Source organism: Tamandua tetradactyla, chromosome 6 (genome assembly GCF_023851605.1).
Source record: "Tamandua tetradactyla isolate mTamTet1 chromosome 6, mTamTet1.pri, whole genome shotgun sequence".
Taxonomy (NCBI): Eukaryota; Metazoa; Chordata; class Mammalia; order Pilosa; family Myrmecophagidae; genus Tamandua; species Tamandua tetradactyla.
In genome coordinates, this window is record NC_135332.1 from 163448133 (window position 1) to 163465625 (window position 17493).

A 17493-nucleotide genomic window follows, 5' to 3' on the forward strand; every position below is an offset into this window, starting at 1 on the left:
AGGGCATAGACTTTTTTTTTTGTATGCTGTATGGTGGGGTCACATTTCATTCTTTTTTCCATGTGGGTAGCCCATTATTTCAGTACCATTTGTTGAATTTTGATTGCTTGCTTTTATTGTTGGTTTCTTTGTTTGGGAAGTGCACGGGCTGGGAATTGAACCCCGGTCTCCCTCATGGCAGGTGAGAACTATACTGCTGAGCTACCCTGGCACCCCCAAGGGGCATAGACTTTTGATTACAGACAAATTTGGATTTAAATCATTGCTTTGGCACTTACTACCTCTGTAAACTTGGCTGAGTGATTGGCCTTTCTGATTCCCAGTTTCTTCATCTGTATAATGGATATAATTACATCTATCTTCTAAGGAATGTTTGATGATTAATTGAAATCATATGTATAAAGTGCTTAGCACATCAGGAAACCCCTATCTCAGTAAGCTCTTTTTATTAACTTTTCATTTTACTGCAGTTTGGATAGGAATATAGCACATTAATCAAATGAAGAAACAAACCTACCCTTAAAATTGACAACAGAGTCACAAAAGAAGAGAAGAGCCATACATGTGGTTTAGCCAGACAGCTTGAAGAACTGTTGGAATGTTAGAATTCAGACAAGCAATATAGAAAGACAAAACAATGCCCCAAATTGTGCTTGCAACATATGCAAAAAGCAGATAACGCTGTCACTTGTAATTCAAAAGGGAGGATTTACTAAACTAGATAAGGATCTAGAATTTATAATGAATTCTGTTTCTTTTCCAGCCACTTTAATGTTTTTAATAATCTACACCTCTGAAGTTACATGGACCCTGTAACTCTCTTTTATCACCCAGTAGTACCATGGAGCACACAAAACTTGCAGACTCCCAGAAACAATAGCAAAAGTCCAGAGAATTTACCTAAAAATTGCAGGTGAGTCAAATAGGAAGTCTTGGTAACCAAGAGAAACCAGACAGCGTCTAATGTGACTTTGCCACATAAAAGACCCTGTTATAACAATAGGGCACCATTATCCAAACACATAGAGTTTTGCCAAAAACACACATGAAGAAACATTTCCTGTCTGTCACTGAACTACCAAGTTGCTATAACATTATGTCTCTGGGTGTGACTTTCAATATAGATAAACAATTTTTTATTTTTATTTTTAAAGATAACCTTTCCAACAGCACACTCTAGATGCAAAATCTGTTTATTTACTGATTTGATATTTATTGAAATTTTGTTTTTCCTATAGTTGATCTCTAATTGTATTTTTATATGTATATTGAAAGGTACTTACCCACAAAAATACATATACATATTAAATTGAACTTTGAAGGACATAGAAATACTATTAAAATTATAATTTATAGTAAATTATAATAAAATTATGATAAATTATAAATTATGTTAGGAGAGAGCTTAGTGGTGACTTAATCCTAACCTCTACTTTAATGGATACAAATACTAAATCCAAGAGAGGATGGTAACTTACTGAAGATTCCTACAGTTGGAAGTAGAACTTGGACCACCAGATCTTTTTCTTTCTGTTTCTTTCACCTCTCCATCATGCCAGGCTGCCTTTTAGCTGAGGACAAAATAGAATAAAACAACAAACAAAACAAAGCCATTAAGAACTATTTCAAAACAGACAAAAACATCTGAGTGCAAAGGGGACTTTTTAGTGTAGGTAATAGTAAATTTATAATTTAATAAGTTTATGTGGTCACCCAAATTAAAGCACAAGTTTCATGAATTTCATGTTGAATATCAAGATCCATAGTTCACTCCCAAAGTATCCAAAAATATTTTCTAAATATTGGATTTCTGAAAGGAAATACACAAAAACTATCAGCAGAACTTGGGACTAAATAAAATACCGTACACTTGAAAATGATCGAGAAGATGTATAATGGCCATTGTGATGGCTTGGAGCTATATATCCCAGAAAACATGTTTTTAAACTTAATTCATTCCTGTAGGTTTGAGCCCTTATAAATAGAACATCTTGATGAAGTTACTTCAATTAAGGTGTGATGCAACTGAGAATCAAAATGAGTCTTAATTCTATTACTGAAGGCCTTCTAGGGAAGACCGGAGAGGAGAGAGAAAAACAGAGTGGGCATCCAGGAGTGAAAAATCAACAGAACCTGAAAGAGAAGAGAGAAGCCTAGAGAGATTGCCATATGATTGTCATGTGACAGGAAAGCCGAAGACCAAAGATCACCTGCAGCCAGTCCCAAAATGCTACAAACTTCAGGGAGAAAGCTGATGCCTCAACTTTCAATTTCTTCTAGCCTCAAAACTGTCAGTCAATAATTCCCAGTGTTTAAGCCAACCCATTGCATGATGTTCGCTTTAACACCCAAGAAATTAAAATAGCCATAGTAGAGCTAGCCCTTTCCAGAAAGACCCAAGCATGCGAGTGTAGCTTTGCAAGTTATCCTCAGTCAGAATTGAGTTCTGTTTTTATATTTGTTGTTTCTAACATTCCCAGAACATCACAAAGCCATGCTGTAATTGAAAAGACATAGCTGGGAGTTGAGATTCAAGTTCATGCCTTAAGGAAGTGTTGCTTGAGTTCTTCTATTTCTCTGGCTCTGTTCATTTCCATCATCTATAAAATAAAGGGAGACATTCAATTATCTCTCAGTTTCTTTCCAACTCAAGTTTTTGACTCCCTCAGACTTCTTGATGAATTTCCACAATTTTATTTTCTCCTAGGAAATTGTATTATTCCTCCCCAATTAATCCTAAATTCTCAATGATATGGTTATTTCCTCAGAAATCTCAAAAAGTGGAAGAAATGAGTACGTCAAAGAATTTCTCCCCATTGAATTTCCTTCTGGAGTTAATTATAATCTAACGACATAAGATTGGGACAAAAAGGGCCAATTTCCCCATCCCCGTATCCTGGCTGGGACAGATGTCACTTGCATGTTCCATGTTCTTATTTCATCAGTTAAGTGGCAAACTGAGGTACTACCTATATGTGTGAAATGGGTGAAACGTGGCGTGACCTATCCGCTCAATTCTGCTTTCTCCCAAATTGATCAGATCACAGCCCAACTACTCATGTTGACAATAGAGAAAGCTGAAATGATGGGATTAGATAAACTGTAACCCTATTTGACAGCAGGAATAGACCCAGCTTCATTCTTCCAGCCTCGATTGCTGAGTTTTAATGAGAAATCCAATGGTCAATTACTTTTCAACTGACTGTATGGAGAGAAAACTGATAGCTAGGGATGGTTGATTGTATTATTCACTCTGCATGCACAGTAAATTGGTTATCTATCTATGGAGAATGTTTTTAATTGGTGCTTGAATTGTGCATTAAAAATGGGCATTTACAAGAAGTTAACAGATGTGATATTTTATACCTTAAAATTCAAAACTTTTTTTTCTCATTTGATGAATTCTAACCCATAGCTCTCTGTTTACATGTTTGCTATTTTGGTTCTGTGTAATTCTAGAAATAACTAGTTTCAGACAGTTATGGTTTAGTGAACGCAGGGAATTGCTTTAGCTAAAATTATTGTTGCTTGTTTCCAAAACTCCTACAGAATAAATCTACAGTCTTTGGAAAAGCAAAAGTTATTTCCAATGACACAAGCTATTTGCTGAAATTTTACGGTAGATTGACTCATGCATCTTTGCATTGTCCTTAAATTAAAATACTATAGCTTTGGTTGAAGGGTAGATGTGCTAGTGGCCTTGCTGTGGCTTAACAGTTTATTTTGATGGGACAGAGAAAGTTTATCTAATTATAGGAGGCTCATTATTGGTTCTGAAGAAGGAAAAAAGTCATCTCAACATTGATTTCTTCTGGAAATGAATCATGCAGTTGTATAACTTTTAGCACCAGTGTTTGTCTCCATCCATGATCTTTTTTTTTTTCTCTTTTAGTTAATGTGAAGTTTGTCATTCAAATAATGTCTGATGTCTGGCTCCAAGCTATTTGTAGATTTATCCTACCCAACATGTGTCACTCATCTTTGTTTAGAAACTGCAACCTTCATCTTAGCAACTTCTTTTTATTTTATCCTTACTCTTGCTTCATTGGTGACTCTGTACAGATCATAATAGGCTCTCACAGTAAGAGTATGATTAATGGTGGGTATCATGAGTCCATAGTTGTACAGTAAATTGGAATTCCTGACATGAATTTATCATCCAGATAAATATTGGGTGCATCTGATTTCAGCAGTTGCTTTGCTCATATTTTATAATCATCAAGCCATCTTTTTAATGGTACCTCTTAAAAAACAATAGAAAGTTCAAATGCTTCACCCCAGACATCCAATCTCTAAATTGAAGCTGAAGGTATGAGAATTCCTCCAAATATGAAAAAAAAAAAAAAAAAGATGCCTTGGACTCTCAAACCATTGTAATTTTAATTTTAGTCTTTCCTGATTTCTGTGTGATGTTCGCTTTGTATGTCTTCTTGCAAATAGATGAAACAAAAAAGATTCTAGCATGTTGTTACCTATTTAGGAATCAAATTTCATATTATTTAAACTTGATCCAGAGCCATAGATTATCCTCCAAAGGCCTCGTGGGCTACTCTGTCACCCCAACAGACATCAAACCACAGAATTTTTTCCTTTACCTCAGTTTTAGTATGAAGTAGCCTGCGTGAACTTGCATGTCAAGACCCTAGCTAAGACTCTAATGAGGCATTGGAATACCATACCTTTGGAAATCCCCTAAATGCAGACATAGCCCTTAGTAATTAAGCATTCCTTCCTTGAACTCTATTCAAATATGGATTTTTTGGAATATTATACCAACATACGTTAATAGGTGACATCTCAAAAGAGAAAATAAGTCATTATCACAAAGGAGTAGCCACCTACAGATTTAAGAGTACATTTGTACCCTACAATGCAAACATTTGGGTACATCTGAGCCTTGGTGAAACCAGTTTACCACTTTGGCTCTCTTGCCACATGGACAATGGATCAGGCAACCAGAAAATCATGGACTTATTTCAACTGTGGAAGTTCAGGGCACAACTCCAAGCCAAAAGCGTGGCCATGGCCAGCTATCTTAAGCCTCTGTGTGCACTCAGTAACCAAGACTATGCTACAACACATGCTGTATCAAATCCAGCCATTAGCCTTCCAGGCCAAGTCAGGAAAGTCTTTCTTGGTTTTGATGCTCCAGCATGGAAGCTTTAATTGGATTATAGGGATCAGGGAGTAGAAAGTAGGAGAAACTAAAGATTAACATGTAATTTATACTTTTCACTTCCAGGCTTCTAATAGTGAACCTATCCACTTGTGCCTCTTCACACAACTAACATATATGTTATAGGTAGAATGTCAGTTTACCAATTGCCTACCCCACCCTCCATCTGTTGGAATGGTGAATAGTTTCCTCTTTGAAAAGAAAAATGTCTATGTTCAAAATAGATATATTGACTTTATGAAGTATAACCTAAATGGGCTATTGGTTCAATTTCTATGCTAAAACTCCTTGTTTTGTTTTCCTGTCAGAATATAATGGCTAATAAAGTAAAACTAAAAACTAATAGGATCAAACAAACATCAAATGTCAAGGATGCCATGTCAATTACAGCAAAAAATCCAATTCATAAAAACACTGCTCAGCAAAAATGCAAATAAATAAGAGCCTGTATTTCCTTCTTTTATGTATAAAAAATGTTAAGAAAACAACCTCAATTTTATTTTATGGATGTTAGAAAATCTAATTTTTAAGATATACTCTGGAGTTTGAACACAATTAATCAACCTCCATATGTACAATCAACTGTACTACTGTAGAATAAGAACCCTCATTCTACATGATGGTATAGTCCTGGGATGTTCAATCATCAAAAAGAGAAATTAATTCTTAACAGATTTATTTACTGATTCACAAGAATAGGATAATAATATTTTTAAGTTTTGGGTTGCTTTTTAATAAAGATGGATTCTCAAGTTCAAAGACCAAGTCTTACTTGTCTTATTATCTCTAGTCCTTCAGGAAATGCATGGTACACAGTAGGTACTCATAAGTTCTTGATGAATCCAAGGGATTTTGATCTAATATGACTTATAGGAGCCTTAATTATTGGTTCTAAAGGAGGAAGAAAAAGTTACCTCAATATTGACTTCTCCTGGAAATGAGCCACACAGTACTATAACGTCTACAGCTACTGTCTGTCTACATCTATGATGAAAGGCTTTAATTATCTAGATGTCCAATTTTTACCCCACTTTGGGGGAATACCCTATTGCTATGGCTGAACTAGGTCTGGCTAAGAGAGGTAGTATGGCTTTGAGGCCGAAGCTCAGTAGCTTGTTTAAGCTCATAGACCAGGTCACCATTTTACTAGCCATGGAGCCTTGGACAAGTCACTTAACTTCTGTTTAAGTCCCTGTTTCCTGGTAATAATAGTGCCAACCTACTTGGATTTTGTGAGAATTTAGTTAATATATGCAAAACACTTGTAAAAAGGAATATTTCCTAGCACTTCATGAGTTTTAGCTATTTTATTTTTGATGCGATTACTAAATCTAAAGCATTTGGTTTCAAAGCTCTTATCATTTTGTAACTTCTAAGAACTTCCACAGTAACCAAGCTGAAAATAACTAATTTTCTTTTGAATATGTATCTGGATGTCAAGGAAGAAATACAAATGAAGGTTCATTTGGCTTCTAAAAATTTTTATTTAATTGTAAATCAACAATTACCTGTCAAAATCATTTGATAAGAGCCTTCAAGGGATATGACTTATTCAGAAGTTGGTCATTCAAGGGATTTTCTAACACATGCGAATCTTATAATAACCAGATATAGATCATGAGAACAGTGCATATACATTTATAATTTAATTAAATGTCTGACGGGGTATTTTTGGCATGGTGATATATTTTACTTTAATAAAGAAGCTGCTATCTTATTAGCTAAAGCAAATTTAATCAAATAACTGATTCTGAGACCCACGTGAAGAATATATTTTTGGAGGTAGATAAATCAGTGCACATCTTTGTCAATAATGTGAAGGAATTCTCTGCCGCTATGGAAACATCTCTAAATATGTCCTGGTTGGTTTTACTATCTTATTTAGAGAATGGGCATAATGAAACCAAAATCATGTTTTAACTGCTGTGTGGGTCAGGTTCTTTTCACTTAAGCCAATTGATTTTTATCCATCTAAAAGAATCTGAAAAGTTTCACCACCATCAAGAAGGACAGAAGCATCAATAAGTACTTGGGTGAAGTATGAAAGAGAGCAAAGGTGAAACTAATTGCTTTTTAAAAATGAGTACATCCTTATTTCTGTCTTCTTTCTGAAGTTAACTAAGTACTTAAGTGAAACACGTCTGTCTGAGCTATTGACTAACTTTGACTTCCAAATGGGAGGAATATAATCTGTGAAATTCAAAACTACTTACATCTACTTGTGCACATTCAGGCTCTGTAACACATAACCAGGGCTGCCTTGACAAATACCAAGCATGGGTTGGTTAAACTGCAGGAATGTATTATCTACCGGCTTTAGAAGCTAGAAGTCCAACATAAAGGTATTGGCAGGTCTTGCTTTCTCCTAGAGTCTAGCGATCCAACAATGCTTGTCACACAAGGGCCGCTCTTTATCCTTGTGTCTGTTCCTCTGATTTTGACTGACTTCTAGCTTCTAACTCCATGTCCAGTTTCCTTTGGACAGGAAAATTTTCAGGATTTTAGCCAGATGGATTAAGGCTTTCCCTAATTCAGTTTGGCCTCATCTAAATAAGATCTCCAAAGATCCTATTCACAAATGAGTTCACATCTTAACTAATAATACAAAGGTCCTATTCACAAATAGGTCCACACTCACAGGACCAGGCATTACAACTTGAACATGTTTTTATGGAGGGCATGATTCAATCCCCAGCAAAGCTTGATTAATCAAATGTCAAAGTTGAAATATAAATAAAAGTATGAATTATAAGTGATGTATCTCATTAATCACTCTTTCCAGATTACTGTTTTAAATGGTACTTGTATCACTGCAATTTTTTCCTTTTCTTTTTTGATAGGGTGGACAAAAAACAAAGTAGAAAACCAGAAGGTCTGAATTCAAGTCCCTACTATTTCCCAACCATGTGGCCAAAGGCAAATATTTTAACCTTACTGAGCCTCTGTTATTATATTTCTAAAATGAGTAAAATGAAAATTATGTATATAATGAAAATGTTATTAATGCCTTGATCACAAATGAATGACAGACAGGACCATAGAAATGTTCGCTGAATGTTAATTAACAAGTGAATGAATAAATGAGTTTGTGATAGTTAAGAGATTGTGAAATTTATCCCTGGTGGGAAGGAAAAAAGCCAACTAAAATTGTATGTCATATTAATAGGCAATGGCATTATCCTCATTTTGGATGGTGATTATATTATGTAAGTTGTCAGTTTTTCAAATGCATAACATGCACATTGCTTAACATGTAGATGTAATATGTCAAGCTATAAAGGCAAGATTCTGACTCTAGTAGAGCATGGAAATATCAGGGGCAACTGAGGAATGGAATTTGGGGCTAGAATCCCAGTTCTACACTTCTCTTGCAGTGTGATACTTGGCAAGTCACTTAACCACTCTGCCTCAGTTTTTTCACATATAAAATGCAAGATAAAACACTTTTATTATGGTGTACTAACTCAAAAGAGATAGCTGAGGCACTCTGTAAAATATACAAACTTTCTGGGGTAACTTTTCAGACTCTGAAGTACTGATAGAAAATAAACCAAGAAGGCAAAATTGCTCTGATTATTTTCATATGCAAGATTATGAAAACTATTGAAATTTCCCATTCTTAGGCAAAGTTCATTTGGCTTGATGATTGCACATTTTAGCCAATGGAGACCTAGCAACATCCTATCATTTTAGCTGGATGTTGCAAAACATATACATTTTTTATAATTGGTCAGATGCTAGCTGTGTTAGTCAGAGTTCTCTAGAAAGAGAACCAGCAGGTGAGATCTCTAAATATGAGGTTTTATAAAGTTGACTTTTGCAACCATAGGAATGGAAGAGCCCAGAATCCATAGGGCAGGCTATTAAGCTGTTGGCTCCAATAAAATTTCTGGATGAACTCCACAAGAGAGGCTCACTGGCTGAACAAGCTCTGAAAGAGTCTCTCTTCTTCCTTAAAAAGCCTTTAATCGATTGGATTATCACATTGTAGGAGACACACCTTAGTTGATCACAGATGAGATCAGCCACAGGTGCAATCAACTGACTCATGACTTAATACACCAGCTATATGGTTTACGAACCAGCCACAAAACATCCTTGCAGCAATGATCATGCCAATGCTTGCCTGACCAGACCGCTGAGCATAATCACATGGCCAAGTTGACACCAGAACCTAACCATCACAGTCCATCCCTTGTCAACTTGGCAGCTATAACATCACCTTTAAACATGTGTACCTTCCAAATGGGGACACAATGACAGATACATGTTTCACCTAACAATACTCAGCTGTCCTACATACAACCAAAAATGCACTACATCTCTCCAGAATAGAGTACTAGTCCTTAGGTACATTCACTCTTAAACTTCATATCCTATGACTTAAATACTGTAATGTGAGCAATACAACTTATTGTCACATTATAAGAGGAAAACAAGACATTTGCTCATATACAAATGAAAGCATACTCATAACAAGACAGGGAGGAAATAGTCACACAATCACCATCCTCATTTCTATAACTGGTCACATGGTCATAGTTCATATTTATCACTACTTTCTTCTACTGCCCATTCGATGTTTCCTTTACCCTCAGCAAGCACTTCAGCTGTCTGTGGTTCTTTGCCAGGTGGGGTGACCCAGACCTTCATTCCTGAAGTTTCTGTGCCATTGGTAGTTCTGCCTGGTTTGGGTTGATGCAGTTTTCCATTGACTTTAATCACAGGACATAGTTGTATTAAGAGATGGCCTAGGAGATCTCCTGTATTCCAGGAAAACTCTTCTTTATCTCTGTTGTGTAGTTGCAGTCCCATTTCCCCATGATAGTCAGGATCAATCACCCCAGACAGAACAGTAATTCCCTTTCAGGCCTGTTGATTCAGTGGCATGAGAAGCCCAAAGTGGCCAGGTGGCAGTCTTACTTTCCAGTTCAATGGAATTATTGTTCTGTCTCCTGGAAGGAACATTCCTCCTTTTGGAAGTAAGACCAGTAGAGAAGCAGAGCTTAAGGTTTACAGGACAAGAAGAAAAGTTTTCCTAGTGGATCACTAGGGGTAATAGTGAGTGGTGCCACTCCCATTTCCACCTCTTGATTCCTGGACCTGTGAATCCTGGCTATGGAAGAAACAGCACCATACAGTGGATGTTGATTCAGAACATACACAGCCTCCTGGAGAACACAGCCCCAGCCCTGCAAAGTATTACCATCTAGTTGGTACCATAATTGGGTGTTCAAAAGGGCATTCCATTATTCTATCAACCCAGCTGTCTCTGGGTGATGGGGAACATGGCAAGACCAGAGAATTCCATGAACATGTGCCCATTCCCACACTTTATTTGTGGTGAAGTGGGTTCCTTGATCAGAAGCAATACTGTGTGTTTGTGATGACAGTGGATAAGGTGTTCTGTAAGTCCACATATGATAATTCTTGCAGAAGCATTGTGTGCATGGAATCCAAAGCCTTATCCAGAGTATGTGTCTATTCCAGTTAGAACAAATCACTGTCCCTTCCATGTTGGAAGTGGTCCAGTGTAATCAACCAGCCACCAGGTAGCAGGCTGATTACCTCTGGGAATGGTGCCATATTTGGGACTAAGTATGGAGCTCTACTGCTGTCAGATTGGGCACTCAACAGTGGCTATAGCCAAGTTGGCCTTAATGAGTGGAAGTCCTTGTTTCTGAGTCCATGCAAACCTCCATCCCTACCACCATGTTCATGAGCCCATTGAGCAGTAGCTGGAGTGACTGAGGAAACAGAATGACTCGTATCCACAGGACAGGTCATCTTATCCACTTGATGATTAAAACCTTCCTCTGCTGAAGTCACCCACTAGTGGGCATTCACATGGGATATAAACATCTTCAGTGTTCTCTGCCCACTCAGAAAGGTCTATCCACATACCTCTTCCCCAGACCTTTTTGTCACCAATTTTCCAATCATGCTCCTACCAAGTCCCTGACCATCCAGGCAAACCATTAGCAACAGCCCTTGAGTCTGTATACAAACATATCTCAGGCCAGTTCTCCTTCCAAGTGAAATGAACAACCAGGTACAGTGCTTGAAGTTCTGCCCTTTGGGAGGATTTCCCCTCACCAGGGTCTTTTAAGGACATCCCAGACTGGGATTGTAGTGCTGCAGCTGTCCATTTCCAGATGGTCCCTGCATAGCATGCATAGCATGCAGGGACCATCTGTAAACCAGGCCCAAAGTTTCCTCTTCCTCAGTCAACTGACTGTAAGGAACTCCCCAAGAGTTCCTATCCTAACTATAATTCTAGTCTAGGAAAAAGAAGGTAATGTGGCAGGCATGGGGTCCCTGGGCATTTGGGCCACCTCCTCATGTAACTTACTTGTGTTTTCAGGACTTGCTTGAGCCCCATCTCTAATATACCATTTCCACTTTATGATGGAGTGTTGCTGTGCATGCTCAACTCTATGGCTTGGTGAGTCAGGCAACATCCAGCTCATATTAGGCAATTTGGGTTTCATGGTAACTTGGTGGCCCATATTTAAGCATTCTGTCTCTACTAAGGCCCAGTAACAGGCTAAAAACTGTTTCTCAAAAGGAGAGTAGTGAGGGGATGAAAGGGTAGTTCAGTGGTAGAATTCTTGCCTGCCATATGGAAGACATGGGTTCAAATCCCAGCCCATGCACTCTCCCCCTGCAACCCCTGACAAGAAAAATTTCAACAAATAGTGCTGCAATAATAGGATAGTCACATGGAAAAAGAATGAAATATGGCCCCCACAATATAGCATACAAAAGAAAAAAAAAAGAAGAGTAGTTATCTGCAACAGGTGGTAAGGCTTTGCTCCAAAACCCTAAAGGTCTACATTGTGATTCTCCTACAGGAGCCTGCCAAAGGCTCCACACAGCATCCTTTCTTGCCACTGACAATTCTAGCACCATTGGATCTGCTGGATCATATAGCCAAGTGTCAGAGCAGCTTGCACAGCAGCCTTGACTTGTTGCAGAGCCTCCTCTTGTTCTTATCCCCACCCAAAACTAGCAGCCTTTCTGGCTACTCAGTAAATGGGCCGAAGTGACACACCCAAATGAGGAATATGTTGTCTCCAAAATCCAAAGAGGGCAACTAGGCATTGTGCCTCTTTTTTGGTCATTGAAGGGACCAGATACAAAAGCTCAATCCTTCTTCTTAGAAGGTATATCTTGACATACCCCACACCACTGGACACCTAGAAATTTCACTGAGGTGGAAAGCCCTTGTATTTTTGTTGGCGTTATCTCCCATTCCCTGACTTATAAATGCCTTACCAATAAGTCTAGATTAGTTGCTACTTCTTGTTCACTAGGTCCAATCAGCATGAGTTCATCAATTTAATGAACCAGTGTGATGTCTTGTGGGAGGGAGAAATGATCAAGATCTCTGTGGACAAGATTGTGATATAGGGTTGGAGAGTTGATATACCTCCAGGCAGGACAGTGAAGGTATACTACTGGCCTTTCCAGCTGAATATAAACTGTTTCTGGTGGTCCTTACTGACAGCTATTGAGAAAAAAGCATTTGCTAGATCAATAGCTGCGTATCAGGTACTGGGCAATGTGTTGATTTGTTCAAGGAATGACACCACATCTGGGACAGCAGCTGCAATTGGAGTCACCACCTGGTTAAGTTTACAACAATCCACTGTCATCCTCCAAGAGCCATCTGTTTTCTGTACATGCCAAATAGGAGAGATGAGTGGGGATGTGGTAGGAATCACCACCCCTGCATCCTTCAAGTCATTAAGAGTGGCACTAATCTCTGCAATCCTTCCAGGAATGTGGTATAGCTTCTGAGTCACTATTTTGCTAGGTAGGGGAAGTTCTAGTGGCTTCTGCTTGACCTTTCCTACCATAATAGCCCTCACTCCACAAGTCAGAGAACCAATGTGGAGATTCTGCTAGTTTCTGAGTATATCAATTCCAGTTATGCATTCTGAAATGGGAAATGACCACAGAATGGGTTCAGGGACCCACTAGACCCACTGTGTGACAGACCTAAACTAAAAACTCCATCAATCACCTGACCTCCATAAGCCCCAACTCTGACTGGTGGATCAGAGTAACATTTTGGGTCTCCTACAATTAGTGCCACTTCTAAACCATTGTCTAATAACCCTCCAAATATCTGATCATTTCCTTCTCCCCAGTGCACAGTTGGTTTCCTTGGGGAAGGGAGGTTAACAGTGTAAATTTCGGTTACTGTGACAGGGACTTCCCCAAGGGTACCCATTCTCTCCCCTCATTTGAGGAGCTCTGGGTCTATAAACCATCTCAAGTCTGGGAATTGATTAAGGGGCCATGATTCTTTGTTTTTGTAATTCAAATTAGACTTCTGTTCACTTGACCTAGAATTCTTCTGCTTATACAGCTCAAACAAAAATTCATTAGGCTGTCCATCTATTTTACTTTTAGATACCCCATGATCTACTAGGCAATGCCACAAGTATTTGCAAGTCAGATTATTTTGAGTGCTACTTTGCATCTGTTGTCCATTATGGGGGACACGCCCACCTTATCTATGGTGATTAACTGTTGCCACATGTCTTCTGCAATTTAAGATCTGATCATTCCTGTTGTGTTTAAGGATTCCAGCTCAGTGACAGCAGTTCCCGCAGTAATATCTGACCCAAAGAGAAGGGCAACTACAGAGCTCTTCAGGAACGATGGAGCTAGTCTCATGAATTTATCTCTCAAGGTTCTCTTGAAAGATGTGTCCTCTGGACATTCCTGGGGTGTGTGAGCAGGTCTTCCATGATAAATCCACTCTAACATTTCCATCTCTCTAAGCCTCTGGATCCCCTCGTCTACATATACCAGGGAAGTTCTGGCATTTTGACCTCAGATAATGTCAGCCACTTTTTGATCCATGTTTCAGCCAACTATCCAAACAAACTGTTAAAGCCCTTTCTAATGCCTTGAGCTGCAACACTGAATGCAGAATCTCTGCTTAGTGGGCCCATATCAATAAATTCAATTCTATCCAACTTTATATTCCTTCCACCATTATCCCACACTCTTAATATCCATTTCCACACATATTCCCCTGATTTCTGTCTTTATAGATTGGAAAACTCTTGCAGTTCTTTTGGAGGATAGCATATCTCCTCATGGGTCATACTTTGTACCTCACCCTTCAGGGCCTGTTGGAACTTTAGTCTAGTCATAGGTCTTGAAGAAAAGAGGGGTGGTAGGGGTGGGTCAGGAAAAGAAATAGAAATGTCTTTTAACCTCAGTGCACTCTTTTGTAGTTTCATCTGGTGAAACAAAATTAGTTGCTCCAGACAGAGGAGTGAGGGCTGTTACAGGGTTAGTAGGCAGTGAAGGATTAATCTCATTAAGAGAAGGTTGAAAGGCAGACTGGAGGCCAGGAAGCTCTTTATTCAGGGCAGTCCATTACGGATCTATCTTGCAAAGGCTCAGCAGATCCAGGGATCCCATCTTCCCATAGCTCTCATTATCAAGCAATATATCCCCATCCCACAATTCAGGATCTCATTTTTTTTCCAATCAAAGCCCTTACTTTAATAGCAGATATGCTGCAAGTTTGAGATTTTAGTTTATATTGTAAAACTGCTGCCCACACAAAGAAGCTTTCAGATATCTCAAGCCTGTAACCATAGGAAATAAGATTTTCCTTCAGGGCACACGTGAACACTTTTACATCATTCATATGGCATTGAAGTTTCAAATTTGAAGCCTTCATCTCATTCCTTTCCCTCATCACTGTTTCCAGTGTACCTAACAACAGCCTGTCAACATCATTATACCTCTTAATTCCACAAAACTCCATAAAGGGATAAAAAACATCATTACCCAGAGCCTTGCCTCATATAAGTGTACAATTAGCAGAATCTAATGATGATATTTTGAGTATCTCTTTTGCCAACTCACCCCCTGGACTATCAGTGCCATCTCAATGATTGGAGACAGTCTTAGTGCCTTTGAGTCTAGTCAGAGTAGAAAACCAATTGTAAAATACCACTTTTAATATTCAGTTGCTCAAGATAGGCAGGGCAAGATGGCGGCTTAATAAGGTGTGGAATTTAGTTCGTCCTCCAGAGCAGGTAGTAAATATCCAGGAATAGTATAGAACAACTGCTGGGACTACATCAGTGACCAGACACACAGTGTACACCTGTCTGGACCAGGTGGAATGATGAGACCCCACACAGAACTGTAAGTCCCCCAAGCTGTGGAGGCTAATGTCCCTCTCCCATGGGCACAGCAGGCTGGTACCCCAAGGGGGAATGAATCAGACTTTACTAGCAGCAAGGGTTTAGCTCAACCAAGCTCCCATTACAGAATTAATTAACAAATTCTGGCTACCAAAAATAGGCCCCCAGCACAGAGATACCTGGAATAAGCCCTAAAGGAACTAGGAGTTTTTGCCCCAGCAGGAAGGGGTCACAGCTGATGGGGTGGGGTGGGGTGGGGGAAACAGAGGTTTTTTGAGTCAGACAGCAGAAAATACTGAAAAAGGGCTGGGCCCCAAGAAAAGGGAGCATATAGAGCCTGGAGATATATAGAGCCACATACCAACATAAGCTCTTGATTGACAAACTGAGGGGTGGGGGGGATCAGCACTGAAAAGGCTTTTCTTTCCTAGTCATTAACAGCTCATTAGATAGAACTGGGAGCCTTCTCAGGCTCAAGCACTGCCCCAGGCAAGGGCATAATTAAGCTTATCTGAGAGACAAAGTAGTCAGGTGAAAAGAGTTAATTTCCTAAAGGCTATACCTTCTCCAAGAGAAAGGTGTTGGGACCAAGCTCAAGTTGAACCCCTTCTTCAAGGAATTCAGGCCACAGGAACTGGAAGGCTGAAACAATTAATGCCAACCTACAACTTCACCTCTGTCTCAACCACAGCCCCGGCAGGGAGAGTCTGCTGAAATTAATGGTACCACATCACTTACGCTGCTGGGAAAACATGGGCAGACAAGCACCACATGCTGTACAGGATAGGAAAAGCACAAATAAAGGCTTCATAGGAAAGTCTGACAACCTGCGGGGCTTTACACTCAGGGAAAACTGATGCTGGCAACCCTTTCCTCCTTCGAGGAGACCAGTCCTGTCTGGGAAAACCTGGGGTCTAAAATATCTGAGGAGACCCTCCTCAAAAGCAAAAATGTCTATATAGGCAGGGCAAGAAACAGAAAAGCAAAAACTGAAAAATGCTGATCAGTTAAAAAGAACCTATGCTAGAGGTCTAGAACTGAGTGTAAAAGAACAGATAGAGAACAAAGCCATCCAGCAAGAAAATCCTAGGTAAAGGAGTGAAAACAAACTCCAGAATAAACTAATAAGAAAATCAAATGCCTAGACACCAGCAAACAAATAATGAGCCATACTAGGAAAATCGAAGATATGGTCCAGTCAAAGGAAAAAACCAACACTTCAAATGAGATATAGGAGTTGAAACAACTAATTCAGGATGTTCAAACAGCCATGCAAAATCTCATCAAAACTCAAATCAATGAGTTGAGGGAGAATATAAAGAAGACATTGGGTGAACAAAAAGAAATTGAAAGTTTGAAAAAATAAATCACAGAATTTATGGGAATGAAAGTCACAATAGAAGAGTTAAAAAAATGGAAACCTACAACAACAGATTTGAAGAGGCAGAAGGAAGGATTGGTGAACTAGAGGACTGGACATCTGAAATCTGACATGCAAAAGAGAATATAGGGGAAAAAATAGTGGGTGTCCCAGAAGGATAAGAAAAGGGAAAAGGAGGAGAAAGACTAATGAGGGAAAAAATCGGTGATAATTTCCCATCTCTTATGAAAGACATAAAATTACAGATCCAGGAAGTGCAGCATACACCAAACAGAATGGATCCAAATAGGCATACTCCAAGACTTACTAATCATAGTGTCAGATGTCAAAAAGAAAGACAGAAGTTTGAAAGCAGCAATAGAAAAGTAATCCATTACATACAAGGGAAGCCCAATAAGACTATGCATGGATTTCTTAACAGAGACCATGGAGGCAAGAAGGCAGTGGTATGATATATTTAAGATTCTAAAAGAGAAAAACTGCCAACCAAAAATTCTATATCCAGAAAAATTGTCCTTCAAAAATGAGGGGTAGATTAAAATATTTTCAGACAAACAATCAATGAGAGAATTTGTGTCCAAGAGATCAGCTCTGCAAGAAATACTAAAGGGAGCACTACAGGAAGATAGGAAAAAGCAGGAGAGAGAGGTCTGGAGAAGAATGTAGAAATAAAGATCATCAGTAAAGGTAAAATGAGAAAAAAATTAGATATGATATATAAAATCAAAAAGGCAAAATGGTAGAAGAAAATA

General features: G+C 38.8%; 1 protein-coding gene and 1 long non-coding RNA gene across 6 annotated transcripts in view; one reads left to right on the forward strand and one right to left on the reverse strand.

The window, feature by feature from the left end:
* LOC143688985 (uncharacterized) overlaps window positions 1-17493 on the reverse strand; it is a 47245-nt gene that overhangs the window by 18502 nt on the left and 11250 nt on the right. For all 5 annotated transcript variants that reach the window (XR_013178439.1, XR_013178436.1, XR_013178437.1 and 2 more), the window contains exons 2-3: window positions 2544-2600; window positions 1479-1571 (exon numbers count right to left, since the gene is read on the reverse strand). This is a non-coding gene — a long non-coding RNA (uncharacterized LOC143688985). The remainder of the gene's footprint in view (window positions 1-1478; window positions 1572-2543; window positions 2601-17493) is intronic.
* Window positions 1-17493, forward strand: part of COLEC10 (collectin subfamily member 10) — a 96242-nt gene that overhangs the window by 11885 nt on the left and 66864 nt on the right. The gene's annotated exons all lie outside the window — the stretch shown is intronic.